Source organism: Ambystoma mexicanum, chromosome 3p (genome assembly GCF_040938575.1).
Source record: "Ambystoma mexicanum isolate Mex_15411 chromosome 3p, UKY_AmexF1_1, whole genome shotgun sequence".
NCBI classification, from domain to species: domain Eukaryota; kingdom Metazoa; phylum Chordata; class Amphibia; order Caudata; family Ambystomatidae; genus Ambystoma; species Ambystoma mexicanum.
The window spans coordinates 338,886,786-338,898,826 of NC_090925.1; the positions used below are offsets into that span (position 1 = coordinate 338,886,786).

Consider the following 12,041-nt stretch of genomic DNA (forward strand, 5'->3'; position numbering starts at 1 on the left):
GTGTGCGATTAATCCCAACTTTCCACTATACCTGTAAGCCTTTGCCTGCGGCTGAAAGGTTAATGCAAGTTTATTTTCTTGCTCTTTTCCAGGACTGAACTTGACTCTAGGACTTGTCTTATTTTGATATTTTTATCAGATAGATACATTTGATCAGATTAGATAAATTGCGGTCAGGTTGCCGCGAACAAAAATAATTCGTCAAACACACCCAAACCCTTGAAGCCTGTTACGATATGATCAAAGGGAAGCAACTGAATTCAGTTCATAACGTGATGCGCATGACACATTCACGCGCGCTGTTAGGCACTTTCGTCTAACCTTACAGATTGCGAGTGCCTATTACGGAGACCGCAGAGAAATTAAAACAAAGCAAAGTCTCTTCCTGCTCCACTGCCAAGCGCTCAAAAAGTACGCTCGAAGCAGCCGGAGAGTAATTAGTGTAACTCAAAGAAAAAACATGCGCATAACTTAAAACAAATTGCGCGCAACGAAAACAGTTCACAGTAGTTGCTCATACAGTGACAACCAAAACATTTCCTTTAGATTTCTCTTGCATGGTGTTAGATTGCATTACTAACATTTATCAGTTAAGAAGTTACCTTAACCTCTCTAATCTACAGCATTTTAACAGTCATGGGTTTTTGCCTAACTCACTAATTGCTATAAACTTTCCATGTTCACTTAGCTTCCTTTAGTTGCTGTAATCTGTGTTAGCTGCTTGAGTTCTACTCTTAGTAGCGACTTGTTGCTGAAGTCTCTGGTTTTTCATGGAAGATTTTCTCAATTAAGTTTTTTCCTCAGGAGACAAAATGTATGTGACCTTCTTTGCTGGTGTTTTGAGTGAAAGGCAGTTTAGAACCTTTCACAAGGTTCCAAACTACATCACGGCTACTGTATTGTTGTATTGTTGTTGTATTGTATTGTTTATTTATTTATATAGCACGCCTGGTCCTCAGGCATCTGGGCGCTTGCAAGTTTGGGTTACAGGTACCTATTGGATAACAGTACATCAGTACAGTACATCAGGACATAGAGATACAGTATAATGCAGTGTAGTACAGGTAACAAGGTGCTTGGCAGGCAGGTCTAAGTGTGAGTGTACAAAAGTTTACATACAATAGGTACAATATTTACAGTTTTAAGTAGGTGATGTTAATGGTCACTGGCGTGTAGCCATAGTTTAACGTTAGTCTTGAAGGAGGGGAAGGATGGTAATGCTCTTAAGGTGTCAGGTAACAAGTTCCAGAGATGGGCTGCTAAAACTGGAAAGCTGGAACCTCCTGTTTTTTTTTAGTTTAAAGTTGGGGATTCTGATGCTGTTGGAGTATGCCTTTCTGATAGGTCGTTCTGATGTTTGTTTGTTTGTTTGTTTATTTTATTTCTATAGCGCTCCAGACCCGGGAGTAAAAGGGCGCTTAGTACAAGTTACAAGGCACAGTACATGGTAAAAACAGTAATAGTAGGTCAACAGATATCTACAGAATATACAGACAGTGGAGGTAATAGCAACCAAATCAAGATAAAATGAGACCCAAGCAATATGTACAATTTATAGCTAAGTCTAACTTAACGGTTGACTTTTTGTCAGAAGCCACCCAATGGCAAGTTTCCTGAACGACTGGAAGGATTTGGAGGACTTAATATTCAGTGGCAGGGAGTTCCAGAGTTGGGAGGCGAGGACAGTGAAGCTCGAGCCTCTGGCTCTTTTAGAGGTAAATCTAGGTACTGTAAGACATAAGGTATTGGACGATCTCGTGGTTCTGATGGAAGATTTCATGGTGAATTTATCTGTAAGGTAGGAGGGGGCTAGATAGATGAGAGCTTTGTAAGTAAGGCAGAGGGTTTTGAGATCAATTTTATGTTGGATAGTAAGCCATTTACATATAGTTCTAGTGGCAGAGATGTGCTCTCGCCTGGGAATGTTTAGCGCTGCCCGTAACGCATTATTTTGGAGGACTTGGAGTTTACTTATTATCGCTTAGTTGGCACCTAAGTAGAGGCTATTGCAGTAGTCTAACTTAGATTGTATAAGAGCTCTCGCTAGCGTGAGGCAACTGTTAGGGGAAAGAAATTGTCTACAGGTTCTAATTAGTTTACCTGTATAGGCGGTGGCTGAAGCAGTTGAGTTGACTTGTTTGATGAGGTTAATATTGGCATCAAGATAGAAGCCAAGTGTTTTCACATTTTTGGCGACCGGGATGGTATTGCCATCAATTATGATGTTGGAGTAGTTGGGACTTAGTTTTTGTAAGTTGTTCGGAGAGCCAACAATGAGCAGTTCGGTCTTCTCGTCATTCAGGCAGAGGCCATGTGTGGCCATCCATGCCTGAATGACAGAGAAGATTTCATTGATCCTAGCTACATCAGTATTGTAGTTGCACGAGATGGTGAGGAGTATCTGGGTGTCATCCGCATAGTTTGTGTAGGTGACACCCAGATGGTCCAGTTTATCAAAGAGGGGCTTTGTAAAGATATTGTATAGGGTCGGTGAGACACAAGAGCCTTGTGGGACACCGCAGGTGATAGGGATGGGGTCTGCTGCAGCCACCGGAGAGAAGACTCTCATGGTTCTATTGCCCAGGAAGGACTGTATCCATGAGACAGCAGAGGGGGAAAAGTGGGCGGCAACTGAGAGGTGGTTGCAGAGTATCTTATGGTCAACCAGGTCGAAGGCTGCTGAAAGGTCTAAGAGGAGTAGGATGGCAGCCTTGCCCTTATCTTTGATTTCATCAATCTGACTTTTGAGATCAACAAGGGCAGTTTCTGTTCCATGTTGAGGTCGGAAGCCAGACTGACGCAATCCGAGTAATTGGTTGGACTCGAGGTAATGCTGAATTTGCAAGTAAGCGACTCTGTCAAGGATTTTTAACAGGAAGGGAACGGTAGTGATAGGCCTGTAATTAGTAGGGATGGCTGGGTCCAGGGTCTGTTTTTTTAGTAGCGGGAGGACCCATTACTGTTTCAAATTATTGGGTACTGAATTGGTAGAGAATGACACATTTATGAGCTTAGAGATGAAGGGGGCGAGGTCTCTTAAAGCATCTTTTATAATCTGTGCAGGGCAACTGTCCCCTTTGCAGTTTGACGGTTTAAGTGAAGTTATGCTTTTTTGCACTTCTATTGCAGTTACTTTTTTGAAGGTGAAGCCATAATTAGTGTTAGAGGTGGTGGGTGGGCTAGGGATAGGGGGGCTAGAGGTGAGGCTACTATTGGACAGTTGTAGTCTTTTATTTTCAATTTTTGTTTGTAGGCCAGTGATTTTGTTCGCAAGGGCATCTTGGATGCTAGTGCACCAGAGTTGGTCTTTCACTGACAGGTCCGTAGGTGGAATGGGGTTTTCTAACTCCTTCAAAATGGTGAATAATTCTTTGGTATTGGAACTAGCATTGCTTATTCTTGTATTATAGGCCTCCTTTTTAGTGCAAATTATTTCTCTTTTATATAGGGAGGATGCATTAGTGAGATTGATTTTATGTTCCTCTGATGGGTTCATTTTCCAAAGGGTTTCCATTTTGGACTTTTTATTTCTTAGAATTTTAAGTTCTGGTGTGTACCATGAGTTAAGATGTGCTTTAGGTTTACCTTTACATAGTTTTAGAGGGGCAACAAGATCAATAGCTTTGGACATGGCGTTATTGTAGGTGTCTACTAGTAGGTTAAGGTCCAATGAGTTAGGGACCATATTTAGAGTGGGTAGAACCAGTGGGATGAGGGCTTCAGCGGTGATGTTCCGCTTATTTCTTGTCAGACATGCTGGTGCTGGTGGGCACTGTCTAAGGTGTGGGTTATTAGTGCTGATGTCAAATGAAAGTAGGAAATGGTCATAAGTGGTTGTGGGTCCTTGCAGATAATGTTACAGTTGTGGGCAACGAGCCAGTCTAAAGTTCTGCCTTTCTGATGTGTGGGTAGGGTATTAAGTTGAGTGTAGTTCTGTTCACGAAGTGTATTAGCAAGGGAGGATGCTGGAATGTATGTTTGGTGAACCTCTCCAAGAGGTAGATGGGTGCCTTATTGTTAAGGCAGTTATGGGTTAGGTTGAGTGATTCAAGCTTGATTCTGTCTTTGATGGCTAGCCAGTTGGTGGATTGTCTAGCATCCGAGATGTGGTGTCCTTTGGGGATGCCTAAGGCAGTTCTTAGAGCATTATTTTGCAGGGTTTGGAGTTTGTTGATGTTGTAATTACTAGTGCCCAGGTATAATGCGTTGCAGTAATCTAACTTTGATAAGATTAGAGCTTGTGCAACTGTGATGCAGTTATTGGTAGTCAGAAATGGTTTGCATGCGTAGATCAGTTTGCACGTGTAGCTAGTTGCCGAGGCTGTGGCAGTTACTTGCTTGTTGAAGTTGAGTGCTGAGTCTAAGTAAAAACCTAGGGTTTTTACTTCCTTAGCAACTTTAATCTGGATGCCATCAATGGCGATGGAGTGGTGTTGGTGAGGGAGTTTGCTCAGTTTATTGGTGGGCCCTATGATAAGGAGTTCAGTCTTATCGTCATTAAGACATAGACAGTGTGTGGCTATCCAAGTTTGTACAATTTGGTAGATTTTGTTGATTAGTCCTACATCTTTGTCATAGTCACCCTGAATAGGGATGAGGATCTGGGTCTTGTCAGCATAGTTAGTGTATGAGCCACCCAGATTGTCTAGTATATCAAAGAGAGGCTTTGTAAAACATTGTACAAAGTAGGGGAGATGCAGGATCCCTGTGGTACACTGGTATTACCCACATTGACCTTTTACAATTGACCTTTTGCACAATTGACCTAATTATAGTGGTCCTAATTGACCTTCTGCACAATTGACCTTTATATTATTTTAGTTATTTTATATATGTATTGGGTTGGTTTTGGATTATAAATAATATAAGGGGATTGGGTGGGGCGTTGCAGGGGGTTTTGGATTGGGTGGGGGGATGCAGGGGGTTTCCCCCCACATATATGTCCTAATTGACCTTCTAAGTTAGGTCAATTCTCCCTAGGTCAATTCGCCCAAGGTCAATTGTGAAAAGGTCAGTTAGTATACAACCGGTACACCGCAAGTGATAGGCACTGGGTCAGCAGATGAGGAGGGCGAGAAGACTCTAATAGTCCTGTTGTCTAGGAAAGAGTTTATCCATGACAACGCCTCTTTAGAAAAGTTGGCGGCAGATTTGAGGTGGTTGCATAGTACTTTATGGTCAACCAAGTCAAATGCAGCGGAGAGGTCTAAGAGTAGGAGAATAGAGATTTCACCTCTGTCTTTACAGTCAACCAGTTGGTTTTTAAGGTCGAGACGGGCTGTCTCGGTTCCATGTCTTGGCCTGAAACCAGATTGTCGGGTGCCTAATAGGTTATTGACTTCCAGACAGGATTGGATCTGGAAATAGGCGGCTCTGTCTAAGATTATGAGGAGAAACAGAACTGTCGTAATTGGCCTATAGTTGGTCGGGACGCTAGGGTCCAGGTTGTTTTTTTTAAGAGGGGTAGTACCCAAGCATCTTTGAGATTAGTGGGAACGGAGCAGGATTTAAATGAAGAGTTAATGAAGGATGTGACAAAAGGGCCTTTGGTCCTTAGCAGCTTCTTTAATAATGGGTGCTGGACAGGTATCCCCAAGACAATGGGTGGGCTTGAGTGATCTAATGATGATTTCGGACTCACTGGTTGAGATTGATCTAAATTTAAATAGAGTAGTTAGTTTGATTTGGTTGTTAGTGAGTTCTTGCAGGATGGCATCTTGGGTTGTAAGAGCGATCTCATGAAGCACTTTCTTTTGGCTAGTATTTTATCTCAGAGCATGGTGATTTTGTTGCATACAGCGTTTTGTATATTAGTGCACCAAGTTTTGTTTTTGGTGCACGAGTCGTTGGTGGCAGTAGGAGATTCTAATTCTCTGAGTGTCGAGAAGATTTCTCTGGTACTTGAGCTAGCTTTTTCAATTGTTTAGTTGAAAGTTTCTTTTTTTCTTTGTATGATTTTATTTTTGTATCTGGCAGTGAGGGAGGTGAGGATATTTTTGTTCTGGGACGATTGGTCCTTTTTCCAGGTAGATTCTGCCTATCTTTTTTCTTTGCGAAGGGCTGTTAGACTGGGGGTAAACCAGGTGTTATGATGCGCAATAGGTTTTTGCTTGCTTAGTTTAAGTGGAGCTATGGTGTCTATGGCAGCGTTGATAGTGTAATCATACAGATCAACAATTTCTGTGGGGTCAGTAGAGAGGTGGGCAGGATTGGTGATGGGTTGAATCAGAGGCAGGAGGTTAGCAATCGTTATTTTTTTTACATCTGGTTAGGGCTTGCGGGTCAAAGGCTTAGGTAAGTTAGTTAGTGGGCAATCTTGGATAGTGAATGAGATCAGAAAGTGATCTGTCCAAGCACAAGGTTCAGTGGCAGTGATGCAGGAGGGGCAATTGATATCTGCGAACCAATCCAGAATGCGACCTTTAGTGTGAGTAGAACCAATCAACTCTAATAAGTACTCATGCCATCTTGAATTGGGATCACACCTGAATACTATAATGTTCTGATTAAGGAAAATGGAATTAAAACACTGTCTCATTAATACAACAACTATTTTCTAGGTTCTTACTGATTTCTTGTGTTTAGCACCTCCCATGCGTTGCCCTAGATCTTTCTTGCCTGGTAAATTAAAGGGGATCCAAGTCCCAAAGAGACCATCTTGCCTGATGATTCAAGTGCAGAAGAGTTGTCCCCAACCCAGGCCACTGGCATCAGTGGTAAGAATGATCAGCAAGACCGGGGACAAGGGCACGCCCCTCTGGAGATGAGTCCGGACAAACCACCAGCTAAGCAACGTCTAGAGGGCAGGAGAGACCGAGTCGTACAGAAGGGATTCCGGGTTACAATCGGACAGCAGGTGGTGCACCAATGGTCTCAAATGCACCGGGCCAAGGTGACCACAAAGACACAGGAAGCCAGGTGACCCTGAAAACACAAAGGGTCCCTGGCCAAAGTCCAAGACTTGTGACTGAGAACCCTCAGGAGCGACAGGAGCTGGGAGTCCCGGTCCAGGGGGAGCCGAACCAACCCCTCTGTGGTGCCGAACTGGACCCCAATGAATTGAAGAGTCTGCAAATGGAGACAAGTTTGACTTTGGAAGAATGAGCAGAAACCTACACTGGACCAGCATACAACAGACAACACAAAGATGAATCACCACTTGAAGCCCGCTGTGGTCCCGGATGGACCAATTGTCCAAGTAGGGGGACACCTGAATCCCAACCACGGGTAAAGACGCCACCAGGGGAGACAACAGCTTTGTGAAGACTCAAGGTGCTGACTTGAGACCGAAGGACAGAACACGGAACTGGGAGTGATCCTGCCCCACGGCAAACTTCAGGAACCACTGATGACTCTGGTAGATCAGGACATGTTAATAGGCGTCCTGTAGGTCGAAGGAAACCAGTCAATCCCCCACCGTCACTGTCAGAATGACAGACTGGAGGGTCTCCATCTTGAAGTGCCAGGATCGAACCTAGGCATTCAGTTTCCGCAGGTTGATGATGAGATGAAAGGAGAGACCCTCTTACTTGGGCACCAGAAACACACAGGAAGAGAAGCCAGACCCCTGCTGGCCCGACGGCACCAGGACCACAGCACACTTGCAAAGAAGGTCCAGGACAGTCAATTGCAAGGCCGTCCGCTGACCGAAGTACCTGGGCAGGGGAGTCACATGGAGACCAGACTCAAGAGGGGGGTGAACAAAATCCAGCTGGTAACCCAGGTGAACCATGAACCAAGCCCAGGAATTGGAGGTCAACCGGTCCCAGAACTCCGAAAATTGAGACAAACGCCCCTCCCCACCCTCCACCACCGGCCAAGACTGGGTGTCAGGACTTCTGAGGTTTGGGGGGGGGGGCCTGGGATGACAGAAAGGGCACCTGAAACCTTGCTTCCTCCGATCCATTTGGGGGCGAGGGACATAAGACTTGTGAGGACGACGGAAACCACTGGCTGACGCAGGAGCCACCTCCTTTCTCAACTTGTCGGCATGTTTATCAGCCTTAAAGACCCGGTGAACCCTAGACTCTAGAGCATCACCAAATCATTCCCGACCCTCAAAGGGGAGCTTCAAAGCAGCAGGCTTCTGGGAACCCTCCGACTTCCAGTCCTGCAGACACAAATGGTGCCCATTGCCATAGCAGTATCCTGAACTCCATCGTAAAACATGTCTGACATAAAGTTTGGTCTGACGTTGCATGTCAGACAGGAGCTAGGAACAGTCAGTGCCATCCGCCAAGGCCTGTTGCAGTCCATGAAAGCCAGCCAACACCCTATCCGTGGCATAGGACCCATAGGTGCAGGCCGGCAAAGCCGGATGGGTCCCAACGGAGGATTTCCTTAGGGCAGAATCCACTTTCCGGTCCACAGGTCCCTGACCGCAGCCTCCTACGTGGACATGGATGAATGGCCCACCAGGCTGGCCAGAATGTCATCAACCTCCAATATAATAATGTTGGATGTAATGCAGAATTTGGGGTGCTGGGAGGATGTAATGTGGAATTTGTGCCGGTGGGAGGGTGTAATCTGTACGTGGTGCTGCTGGCAGGGTGTAATATGGAATTTGTGCCGGTAAGAGGGTGTAATCTGTAAGTGGTGCCGCTGGCACGGTGTAATGTGGAATTTGTGACGGTGGGAGGGTGTAATGTGGAATTTTTGCTGCTGGGACAGTGCAATGTGGAATTTGTACGATTGCGAGAGTACATTGTGGAATTTGTGTGGCTGTGAATATATAATAATTTAGGATGTAATGTAGAATGCGGGTGTAATGTGGAATTTGGGTTGCTAGGAGGGTTCTTCAGCTGAGGTGAGTTCTTGTGTTTCTACCTGCAGCCAACTTGATTCCTCAGAGGTGGGTTCTTGTGTTTCCACCTGCAGCCAACCTGGTTCCTCAGCAGTGGGTTCTTGTGTTTCCACCTGCAGCCAACCTGATTCCTCAGAGTTGGGTTCTTGTGTTTCCACCTGCAACCAACCTGATTCCTCTGCAGTGGGTTCTTTTGTTTCCATCTGCTGCCAACCTGATTCCTCAGAGGTGGGTTCTTGTGTTTCCACCTGCAGCCAAACTGATTCCTCAGCAGTGGGTTCTTGTGTTTCCATCTGGGGCCAACCTGATTCCTCAGAGGTGGGTTCTTGTGTTTCTACTAGCATCCAACCTGATCTGGGTTTGGGACTTGTGCCCTTTCATGCTCACAGGGTGAAGTATTGCCATTCTCCTGGCTCATGATCTACTCGTGTTTGAAACCTACGGTGTGCTGTTATTGCATTGTTTCACCTCGGAGGTGGGTTCTTTGAGCCATTGAATTTGTATATTATTATAATTTGAGTCTTTTGTGCAGGCGTTTTAGCCTTTGTGTATCCCCATTTGGTGTTTTAATTAGCGTTTTCTCAGCTCATGATCCACTTGTGTTTGAACCCCTTATGCATTGTTATTGTATTGTTTCTCCTCCGGGGTGAGTACTTTGAGCTTTTTGTTTTTATAATTTAATACTTCACTTAGCTCATGATCCACTTGTGTTTGAAAACCCCCTATGCGCTGTTCTCACATTGCTCCTCCTTGGGGGTTTGTGTCATGTGGACTTTGTGCTGGTGGGAGGGTGTCATGTGGAATTTATGCTGGTGGGGGTGTAATGTGGAGGTTGTGCTGCTGGGATAGTGCAATGTAGAATTTGTACGACTGGGAGAGTGTAATATGGAATTTGTGCCACTTTGAGGGTGTAATGCGGAATTTGTGCTGCTGGGAGAGTGCAATGTGGAATTTGTGCCACTGTGAGGATGTAATGTGGAATTTGTGCCACTGTGAGGGTGTAATGTGGAATTTGTGCCACTGTGAGGGTGTAATGCAGAATTTGTGGGATTGAGTGGATGCAGCTTTAGATCTGTGAAGAAGTGAGGCAAAAAAACGTGGGTTTTCTGGTGCATGGAGAGTGTCAGGTGGGATTTGTGGCTTACTTAGGGAGGGTACAATGTACCATTGGTAGGAAGCTTTGAATGTGGTTCTTATGCAATATGAAAAGAAGAAAGGTATTACCTGTTGGGGGCGGGGAGGTCGCAGGGTTATGTTGTGGAGATTTTTGGAGGCAGGCAGGATCATGGGATTTTGTCATGTAGAGGGCCTGTATTGTCCAGTAGAGGGCGTGTTATGTCCTGAGCACTTGCTGGTAATCTTTATTGCACCCAGTCACACTTTTCCTTGTCACACTCAGACAGTCGGGGGATGCGTGGTGTCTAGAAAACAGGCAACCGTACTTGTCCCTTACATTTAGAAAAATGCTTTAGCCCATCTCTCTGGCAAGAGACTGCAGCACCTGACCGATGAGCAATAATTATGATTGTAGCAGCAAAGCAACACTACAGCTGCCTACACATCACACCACAGAGGTGTGACGTGTAGACAATCGAGAATTGTGACGAAGAAGAGTGTGGCTATTGAAGATTAGTGGTAAATTATCATTTTAGGGTCACGGAAGAACTACCATAAACCCACCTTGAGGAACCACACTATCAACACCTGGATGAGAGTGGGGCCCTGAAAGAGTGATATGATATGGCATTTATAACGCGCCTATACACAAGTTCCTCCAGTGCTGCGATTACATCAGTGGAAACAGACACACATGATAATGGGTGGGTGATTGGTTGGTTTGGGGTCTTTATCCCGCCTGTTTTAGGATCCTCAAAAAAAGCCACCTTTGGCGAGATTCTGTTGTCATGGGGAGGGAGGTGGGAGTTTACACCCTGAGCCCCACCGAATATGTCTCCTTCCGTGCCTCCCCCAAACCTCTTCTGCAATAACCTGTGCATTTGTCCATTTGTACGAATAAAACATTGTACTTGCTCATTCTTCAGTTCCTTTCCTTTCCCCTTAGTAAGGTGCGGAATGAGACTTGTCTTCATTTGGCATAAAACGGCCACAGATTTATTTTCACAACATCATAAAAAACACTGCACACATTAGTGAAAATAGTTCTGAAGGTGCGGCGCCTGCTCCGTGTCCAACAACCTGCTTCCCCCTTTTTTGCACCAAGTCCGCAGTAGGCCCAACTCTCCCAACCCTTTGTGTCTGAGCCCCGCCTGCCCTTGCAGGTGTTTGTGGGCGAGGAGAGCGCTGTTTCTTCTGGGGAAGGTGAGACCCTATTGTTACCACCAGACACCCCTGCCGCTTAGGCTCCCAAGAGGCACTGGTCCGAGAAGAGGAAGACCCTTCCGGCTTTCTCATGGCTCATTCGGAGTCTGTCTCTTGTGATTGGTCGCCCAAACACCGCCACACTGCCTCGCCGTCCTGCGACGTCAACGACCAGGCCTCATCCAACCTCTGTTCCTCTTGTAGGGTGGGTGGGTGTAAAACGAAAATGTGTCCTTCTTCCGTGGCGAGCGTCCTTCTGCAGAGGCTGGATGTTACCTGCAGCAGGACGCCTGCTGGTTATAAGGGGCTTCCCCTGCCCCTTTCTTTTGTTTGCCCTTTGCAGGCTTTTGGATGCTTTGCAGTGCTTTGGCCAGCACCCTCCCCTTTACCCTGGGGGGACGGAGGAGGAGGACCCTGCCCGAGTTATCGGGGTGCCTCCTCCATTTCTAGTTTCTCCGTCATCACCTGCATAACCCGTGCATTTGTCCATTCATACCAATAAAACATTATACTTGCTTATTCTTCAGTTCCTTTCCTTTCCCCTTTGTAAGGTACAGAATGAGACTTGTCTTCATTTGGCATAAAACAGCCGCAGATTTATTTTCACAACATCATAAAAAACACTGCACACATTAGTGAAAATAGTTCTGAAGGTGCGGCACCTGCTACGTGTCCAACAACCTGCTTCCCCCTTTCTTGCACAAAGTCCACAGTAGGCCCAACTCTCCCAACACTTTGTGTCTGAGCACCGTCTGCCCTTGTAGGTGTTTGTGGGCGGGGAGAGCGCCATTTCTTCGGGGGAAGCTGAGCCCTTATTGTTACCACCAGATGCCCCTGACGCTTAGGCTCCCAAGAGGTGCTGGTCCGAAAAGTGCGAAGACCCCTCCGGCTTTCTCATGGCTCATTCGGAATCTGTCTC

General features: G+C 45.8%; 1 protein-coding gene across 1 annotated transcript in view; it reads left to right on the top strand.

Annotated features, from left to right (window-relative positions):
- The window catches only part of RSPO4 (R-spondin 4), a 73,877-nt gene that overhangs the window by 2,236 nt on the left and 59,600 nt on the right, over positions 1-12,041 (top strand). The gene's annotated exons all lie outside the window — the stretch shown is intronic.